The sequence below is a fragment of the Lepidothrix coronata genome, unplaced genomic scaffold (genome assembly GCF_001604755.1).
Source record: "Lepidothrix coronata isolate B3197 unplaced genomic scaffold, Lepidothrix_coronata-1.0 Scaffold130, whole genome shotgun sequence".
Lineage (NCBI taxonomy): Eukaryota > Metazoa > Chordata > Aves > Passeriformes > Pipridae > Lepidothrix > Lepidothrix coronata.
Window position 1 is genome coordinate 2,272,454 of NW_016690310.1, and position 10,028 is coordinate 2,282,481.

Consider the following 10,028-nt stretch of genomic DNA (forward strand, 5'->3'; position numbering starts at 1 on the left):
ATATAAGGAGTGACAGCAGACCATGTCTCAGTTCTGGAAAATAATGCAGCCTTTTTAATCTAGCAGGTGGCAGACTGGCATGTTGACAAGGAGAAAGACTAGAAGCAAAAGCTAGTTCATTTTTAAAGTCAGAATTCTCTGTTCAAACTCAGGAAGATGTAATATTTTCTTATTTTGTTTCCTTTGCCCTCAGCCAGTTTGGAATTTACAGGGAGGCAATTTTTCTAGGTTCAGGTGTGGCAGCTCTGGAACCTGGGATATTTAAATTTTATTATTATAATTTCTTTCAAGTTGCAGACATGAAATTGTGATAAACCTGAGAAAAAAACCACCAGTACAAGCACAAATCACTGTGAATGCAGCACTTATCATAATGTTTTTCCTCAAAAGAATATTGGAAAAAATATAAACAGTTTTTATTTCTTTGTGTTGCTTTTGGAACGCGTTCCTTTGGCACCTCTCCCGTTATGTGAAATGGCTGGTCACTTGGCACACATTTTGGAGAAAGGATGTGGAATGTGCTGGGCAGAGAGATCATCAAAGGTTCAACAATCTCACTTCTGTGACAGTGCAGAATGGCTGATTCACCTCTTTGGGTCCACCATGGTGAGCAGAAGTGCAGAGAGCAAAGAAGAAAGATGGGGCTGCAATACAGCTGATCTAATATTTTTTTTTCAGGATGTCAGCAAAGCTACTGATTGTTTATGTGTTACCTGAGTGATCTCAGAGAGATCTTCACAAAGAACAGAAAGCATTGTGCTCTCTTACAGGTAGGAAAATCCAAGGACAGCAAATTGAAAAGAGCAGGACATGTTTGCTCCTGGCAGAGCTAGGAACAGAACCCAGTTTCTATCCTCAATGTACTGTTGAACTCTGCTCCTTTTTGGTGAAGAATTAAAAATAGACACATACTTGGATTAATTGGATTGATTAATTTCAGCACAATTTAATTATTGATTCTGATCTTTACTCATCAGAGTCTGGGAATTGTGTCTGAACTGCTGGGAATTACACTTAACAATTCTCTACCTTCGTTTCTGCAAGTGGGACTTCTGTAACATCAGGCTGTGAGTGCTTATGATGTTCAGCAATTTACAGGATTTAAAACTAGTTCTAAATAATTTGATGGGAAAAAAATGTTTCTCTATCTTGCTTTTGAAGGCTCCCTTCAAGGGCACAGACTTGTTTTTCTACTTATTTTCTATTGTTCCTCTGGAAGCAGGGAATTGCAAGAAACAAAAGTTTACTGGGCACTTCAATAAACCACTTTGAAAAGCTTCTTAGCTTTGCAGACATGCAGTGAATGAGTAACAAGTGCTTCTTGAAGGATGAGAGCCAATGCCAGGGAATGAGAGTACATGCCACAGACTGCTGCTGTCTGTCTTGGTAGCATTCAGAGGAAGTTTAGAGGAAGATATTAGAATTATATTACTAAGGCCGTGTACATTTCTAAATACAACTATTATCTCCTAAAAAACAACATCTGCATTTCAGGTCCTCCACCTCTCAAAACGTAGCATTTCAAAGAAAAAAGCATTAACAAGCCCAGTAATCCTATGTGAGGAAATGCATTTTTACTGAATTTTCTGAATTCATACTCCTTAAAAAGAATTAAACACGAATTATATATTTTCCTCAAGGAGTGTCAGTCTGTGAATTTCTTTCTTTGAGAACTATGTTCCTTTCTGCACAAACGTGAAAGAAGAATACAGAATGCCCAATAGTTTATTCTTGAGATAAATGAGCAAAAGGTTTCTTTACTTTCTGTCCTAAATGTGAGAAAATGTATTTCTCTGTGCCATAAGTCCCAAATATACAAAGAATCAAATGAATTTTCCAATAAAATGTGCATCCTTTGGATGTGTCTAAAACACAGACATTCAATCCTAAGACAATGACAATGCTTTTATCCCAGTGAGTGACTGAGCTACACAAATCGAGGGTAACTTGTGTTGCCAACAACTTTCATGGCTCTTCTTACCTTCTCCTTGTGCTGTTCAATAAAAAATGCACACAGGTAGTTACCATGGCAATTCCTGCATCACATGATAGCCATAAACTGTTGCAGAGCTATAGAGCATCTTCTTAAAGAAGCATGCAGAAGTGCACGTAGGTAACAGGTAAAAATCTTCAGGTAAACGTTGTTGTACAGTACACCTTAAATCAGATCAGGTGTGAAAATGTTACCACAGAAAAAAAAATCATGTCAAGATTTCCCAAGCTGTACACCTATAACAGTGAAAACATACTTGCCCATGACTAGTTCAGTGGGCACAGATGAATGATTAGATTTTACAACTTGAGGACAGAAAATTTTTGTTCAACACTGCACGCAATTGTTGCAAATACCTTGAAAATAAATGTAACAAAAATAACCTATTATTTCCTTTGTAAAAAAGTCCTGAAAGCACTTGATAGACATGATAAGAAGGTATCTGCATGTGTTAAATTAAACTCATTCAGTCACAGAGAAGAAGCAGAATAAATCTGATTTTGAAATTCTGGGATTTTTTTCAAATATGAAAGTAATAATTTCCATTAATTAACATGTGTTTTAGTCTTTGGGCACAACCTAAAGGGAAATGGGTGAAGAAAATATCCCAGTTACTCAAGCAGAAAAAAGCATTTCAATCTTAGGATTATGTCCTTGCCTTATCTCCAACATCTGAGAACAGAGCTCTTGTTGCTTTTGAAGCAGCTCTGAAATTCTCATTTGGGTTCACCTGAGGCAACTCCTGGTGTGTGACCAGGGAAGGACACAAAAGGATGGAAAAAATGCAAAGAGCTTCTTTGTAAGTTTTGCTTACATCTGTGGGGGTAACAAGGGGAGAAGATGAAGGAGGCCACGGATTTATCCTTTTTCTGTTTCACTAATGCAAATACTGGATTTTTATGTGACTCATAACATGGAGAGCAGCAAAGCCCATTAGGCAGCCTTGTTGCTGTTCTCTGCAGTACAGAGGCAAACAGGGCTCCTTCTTTTTTCTACTTCACATCAATTACAACCTGTGACTGTGGTATTTCCCAGAACCTTTCTGCACATTGGGCCAGACATACAAAAAAGAGTAGAGAGATGTCCTTGGTAGAAAGGTCTGGCCTCTTCTCAGTTACAAATGATACAGAAACAATTTAATACAAAACAGCTGAAGTGGTATTGCCACTATCAGCTGCCACCAGGATTTATCACAGTTTTAAAAGTACTAAATGATCTCTGATCTCCTGATGATCCAATGGTTGCCTTTTAATCCCAAAGCCAATTTATCTAAATATATCACTTCTCTGCATCTGATGTCTGAACCCATCTCATAATCTGCATCCTAGAGCATCTCAAGATCTAGCAGCATCTCTATAACACTTTGGAACATATTTTAAGAAGGAAAATTATTAAAATTATTTTCAAAGCCACTAAAATCTTACACACAACACTATACACTGCATTTGTGCATTCCACATGGATCTACTGCTGTTGATCAGATCCCATCACCATAAAAGACTAAAAAAATTTTGGTTTTCTCCCAAAGTGGAACTAATATTACATGCCTAGTCTGTTAGACACCCCCTATTAGACTCTTCAAGGCCACTTAAGCGAAAGTTAGCACCTGGATTTAAGCCAGCACATGTAATGAACACAAGTTTGGTGTAAAAGCACTGCTCAGTAATTAATTTTTTTCACTTTTACAGAACTTTTAGTTAATTTTAAGGAAAAATACCTACAAATCAGTGGAGTCCAGCTGAAACAGTGCAGGTGATTTCAAAACCAACACTGGTTTGACACACTTTGTCAAGTAAGGGTTGAGAAAGAAAAACAAAAAAATTAGGGATAGAAATTATGGATATTTGATTCTTTGTACAAGCAACTGTGCAAGGAACGGGGAACTTCAGCTTCTACCAATATCTGAAGACAAGGAGGGGCCATAAGCACCTCACAAATGCTTTTTCCAACAATTGAAACTTTTTTTTTGGGCATATTTTCTTTTTCTATTTTCCATATCAGAGCAGGCCCCATTTCCCCTGTTAGCTGCCATAAGGCACTTGGAGTTACAGAATTCAGTCTCAGGAAAATGTCAAATATAATGAGAAAGAAAGAGGAAAAGTTATAAAAAAGAGAGAAAGCTGGCAACAAGTTCTCCTATGGGTCACATTCTCACAGGTTTGGCAAGTTCTTCTGTTTCATCCACTAAAAAATGTGCTACCACCTCAGCTGCTTCTGCTGCTGCTGGGGTGTGTCACCAGGGGATTGTCCATAAAAAGAACACCTCCTAAAGCACTGCACAATGTCAGCGCCAGCTGACAATGTGGAAAACCAGCTTTACTCCTGAAAAACACCAAAAAGGGGTGGGGATTTACCCCTTTCTTTCTTTACCACAAAGCAGATTGTGAAAGAAATGGAATATAGTAATGTTGATGACGACAGTGTAAAGTATTTATTATTGTAATGACATGCCCGAGGATAATTTTGAAGGTATTAGAATAAATGGTGGGTCTAAAACCTGAGCAGAATCTAAAAAAAAAGCTTCTGAGGTCCTCCATTGTGAACTCCAATCCTGAGAACCCTGCAGAAAGAGGAAAAGCCACTGACCTGTCAGATATAATCAGTACTTCATTCTAGCTCTTTGAAAGATAGAGAGCCACAGCTTACCAGAATAAAAAGTAAGGTTATGATTAAGCTACAAGCTAGTGGGAAAGTGATAAAAACTAACAGAAGGCATGTCAGAAAGTTTGAAATATTTTCTTTTTCGAATTGCCTGTTGATTCTGTATGTTGACAGTAACTGGTTTACACCTAAAGCAAAATTAAAACTTAAAGAATGGGAAAAAAAAATCATATATTAGCCAGAACTCTACAGAGATATATCTGGGAATCTCTACAGAGGTTCTAAACACCCTCTAGATTAAACTATACGATAAAACTATCATATGAAGACATTAAAATGAGCCACAGTGAACATTAAGGTGCTAAAGACTGTGGGGAAAAAGTGGTGAAATATTTATGTTAAAAATGAGCATAAATGGGACCCTCCATTCATCACTCACTGATGTTTAGGAATATATTCTATTGTTGTAGAAACCTGAAAATCTGTCTTATATCAATATCCCCAAGTGAGATCACCAGAATCCGGGGAATGTCTGAAGCCTGGGACAATGTAAGATAAGGACTAAATTACAAACTCATAATTTATAAAACTTAGAGTACCAGTTGTCCAGCTATCTGACCAACAAGATCCTAAAACAACTTTCTGCACAGTTGTTGAGGGGAAGAAACCCTAATACTTTTAAGACGAAACTTGATCATGTTATGGAAGTGTGTATGCAATGTGTTTGCCTGAATAGCAGCAGAGTACATATTTGGATTCACAAGTTTGTCTCTGGTCCTTGCAACAACATGTAAGATTACTTTTAAAGGGAAAAAAGATGCCTTTGGGAAATATTCTTAGCGCAGGCCTAAACAGCACTTCATATCCACGATATCAGGCTATTATTATTATTTTCTTTAGTAAGCTGGATTCTGTTATAGAGATAACAGCCTTTGTTTTTCTTTTACAGCAGATTTCTGCGGCAGAATTGATATAAATTAATCTTCAGACTGAATAAGGCTTGCTCTAAACGTTACTGACCATTATTAAAATGCTGTTAAGTGGGTCTGCTAGTGCCTTGGAGGTAACATATATGTGTCCATTTGGATTTCAGCTCTAGATCAAGCGTGGTAGCACCAGGCAGCTTTCCATAACTGCTGTTCCAGGCTGACAGGTACAACACTATCTGTTCTCTTCTTCCCCCGTACGTTTTCTGGTTGTGGGGAAAAAAAAAAAAAAGTTTTGTTGTCTAAATAGCCAAATGCATCTTCTAACTTTCAAGAATATCAAAAGGTCTGTGAGGATCAAGATGAATCATTTGACACACACACACACACACATTTCAATGAACACGTGGGTGGATGCCAGGAAGTTTCACTTCTAACTTTCATGGCTATGAAATTAGCAGGTAACAACATTATGTCCTTGATTTCACAGAAGTTTCACTAACAAACTCTGTTGGGCAGTGAGTAGAGAATTATTCTGAGATTTGAAAGATTGAAATTGAGGCCCATGTTATCATACAGGCTTCTTGTGTGTTCTTGTGCGTGTTCAGAAAAGCCATTCAAATGTGGTGCAGGATATCTATGCTTTCTCCTCTGTGTGAGGATATTTGTTTCCAGTTTTCTCATCTTTACAGCTGAAGCACTTCCACATGCAAGGAAGGATGACAGAATCACCACACTTGTCAGACCACAGCTTACTGCTTTGACCCCAACAATGAAAAAAAGCGAGCACCTATGGAAGAGCACAGACAAGGTAGAAATATGCGGAGTTTCCTGTTAACACTTCAAGCTTCCAACAATTTTCAGCTTGGAAAATTCCCAAAGCCTTCTGGTATTTGTCTACTAAGTAATAATTGACGAATCTCTCTTCCAAATATCTGTTAGTCCCCTCTTGGCACAATATATTTTGTCATCCGAGATTCCCAGATGCCTTGAAGCAACAAATTCCACAGGCCTAACACAACTTCCCTTTTGTTTTTTATGGTTTGGTTTTGAGTGAAGTTCTTTTTCTGTTGGGCTGGTTTTTTTATTTGGTTTTGGTTTTTTTCTGTCAGCCCCTCCTACCCTAATTTGATAGTCCTGATTTCTTGAGCTGGGTAAGACAAACGACTGCTCACTGTCCTACTGATGATCAAGACTTCTGTCTTGATTAACTTGTCTCTAATTCCATGTTGAAGATTGGTAGCCTATGCCATCTTTCTCTGTGTAACACTCATTCCATTCTTTTGAATTCCTTATCTCTGAAAGTTTTCTAGTTCCACTATATATATTTTGTGAGCTCAGAGAACCATAACTGTCCATGACATTTCTGGTGTCAGTGAATTATGGATGTATTCAGTGGTATAATGCAGTTTTCTTTCATTATCTTTTCCTATTCTAGTGATTCCTAATGTTTTATTTTCTTTTTGACCTTTGCTGAGTGCTGGACCTAGCATACATCTCTATGCTATGATTTCAATGCCTGTTTCCTAAATAATAATGCTCATCTCATAGCCCACCATACTATATATGAAGGTAGGACAATCTTCCCCTCTGCAACCCATTACACACAAATAAACTGAAAATCTCACGCATAGTTTATATATAAATAATTTACCCCAGAAATGAGAACCAGAAATAGTAACACATCGGTGTCACGTGGAAGAGAGAGATCAGATTCCAAATACCTACTTCACTAAATAATTAAATTCTTATATTACTTATTGATTGGAAAGAAGAAGCATACCTCACCCTTCCTGAGTGAATGCTCTCCCCAGGCTGTAGGCTCTGTCCCTTGTCTCAAACATGCCTTCTCTTTTGCAGACCTTCATGAATATTTAATTGTTAACACAGTGTGGGGCAGCTCAGGCAGGAGGGACTGACAATGTATTATTCTACAGTATTTTACTGGCTGATGACTAAAACCAGAAGGAAAGGAGGGAGAGAGAAACAAAAAAGGGGGCAGGAGAGGTGGGAGGGAAGGAGGCAGGGAATAGGAAAAGAAGGGAGAAGTTAATATTTATTAGACAAAAGAGGGAGCTGAATTAAAGGCTGTAAGTTCACATTAGTCTTTGTACTACTAAGTTATTAGATAAATTTTGGAGCACCTGCTCCTGCTCTCTTTTGAAAGAAGATTGGCCTCACCTCAGAAAAAAAAGTGGAAATGGTTGATTCCCAGGGAGAGTTTGGGACTGAACTGAGAGAAGCAATGGATCAGTGTGACTGTCAGCTTTTTAATTCCTGCAAAGGGGATGAGTTCAAGCTATGCCTTTCTCATAATGATTTCCTCTTGGCCTTTTACAGTTCCTTGGTCAGAACTCCTGCCTTTGCTCAACATATCATCACTAAGCCTGGCTGTGTTTGTGTTGTGCCAGGCCCAAGGGACTTGGTGTCCCCACAGTGGCAAAGCAAATGAGTTTGATCTGCCAGGTGTGGCATTAGGAGACCCAAGGTCCCCTTGCCCCTGCAGTCTCCAAATGGAACTGAAAATCCTATGGATTTTGGTTGAACAGAGAAGTCAGAATTATTAGACTCTTACTAAACAGAAATAAAATGGCTCGTTATTTTTAAAGGAAATAATTTTTTAACATGGGAAATTCCCAGATGAAGTAAATATTGGAAAAAAGGATGAAGTCCTAATAAGTACTTCTAATATATAGTGTTTTAAGAGTCTCCACACAGTTTTCCCACATGTATAGTTTATTATGGTGATGCTTTCATTCATGCTGCATTTCTGTGTGGATTTCATGCTTTTTTTTGGGATATGGATTATTTTGCACTGTATGTGCAATTACTGTAGTGGGGTCCTAATCATGGTTATAGGCTGTAGAAACATTGGCAGTGTAATGACCACCTGTTTTATCTACATATGAGCTTTTTTAGTCACCACCATTTTTATGATGTTTTTCTGCCTTACTTGTAAATTGTGGCATTTCTGGATGCCACTGCTAGCATACTCACTTCAAATATTTTCTTCCACAAATGGGAAGAAGAAACATGAATAAAATCAGCAGTCCCTCAAGGTGCTTTGAAAATCCAGGCCTGTGGCATTTATATGTTCATTTCCCATAATAAATAAAAAGGAAATAGTCAAATACCCTGTGCAACTCTGAAAAGTGTATCTTAAGATTTATGACAACGTCCAAAAAGCTGAAAAGGAAATTGTTTCCCCCAGCAATAATGTGCATTATTTATCTCTGTATTTAGCTGTATGTTCATTCTTCAGCAAAGAAAAAAAATATTGGTAAGCCTGGAGACTTCATCTTTTAGCATTCCTGTCAAATATAGGATTGTTTTCATTAGTGGTAAAACTACTTTTGCTCAGCTATATGCTGTGGATTCTCTGCTAAGCTGTAATGCAAACTAAAAGCTTTTTTTAGGTATTTAAAATAGTTCCTTATTACTAACGGTTACACACAACCAGATTTAGTTAAAGAAACATGGCTGGATTTAAAGAGCACGAACCCTCCAAAGACCTAAAAATAATCAATTCTAAAGGGAGTTCTGGAGCTTTTAAGTCTGTTTCTGTAGTACAGAAATCTGATGTGGATTATAAACAGAAAACAGTGCCCTAATAGCTTCCAGTATTATTTTACATCATGAAATTGTACGATTCAATGTGCACACTCCATAACAGAGTGCCAAAATCTGCCCCTTCTATGTGTCCTTGTTGATTTAACATTATTGAAATAGCTCAAAACATAAAGAAAGCTATTGTAAAAATTTTCAGGCTACAGAATACTTTAATGACATGTCCAGTATTAGCATATTCTGTGCAACACAGCAGGTTTTTCACACGGGCCAAGTACACCTTTGGTTCCAAAAGTGTAGAGGCCTCCTGGAATTGAACCAGGGCCATTCTACTAAGGGAGGGATTACTACTCCCAAGAAATCCCCACCAAATTAAGGATCACTATATTTTAGTGCAACATTTAAGTGTGTGGAACCTGAGGATCCAGAATTTAATATCTCCCCTTTAACATTCACGAAGCATTAGTCAAGCCTCAAAAACAGGGGGTTCGGAGGCAAAAGAAAAGAAAAAGTAATAATTTTCATGAGCCAAAGATTAGTTTAATCAGCTGTTCACCTTTTATTTATTGTTTGCTTTTTATTTTCTGGATCATAACAACGTTATTACATGATGTTGACCAGCTTCCTTCCAGGTGTAGGAGGACCTGAAATCGGTATTTTGTTTTCAACAAAAGTTTGGGATTCTCACAGAGGTGATCACAGAGCTGAGTCTAAAGCCTGTGATGTACTGTCAAGTCTGCCCCTGGTGTGGATATCTGATATACAGTAATCTGTAGACGTGCTGGGAAAATGTTTTTACAAAGGAAAAGCTCACTCTTTGCAAAGAGTTACTCACAGATGATTCAGGACTCCAGCTCTGGGTAGGCAGGGAAGCAGAAGCAATACAGAAAAATTAATGCTGTCCAGTGAAGACACCTTCCATGGAGCCAAAGCTTTTTTCA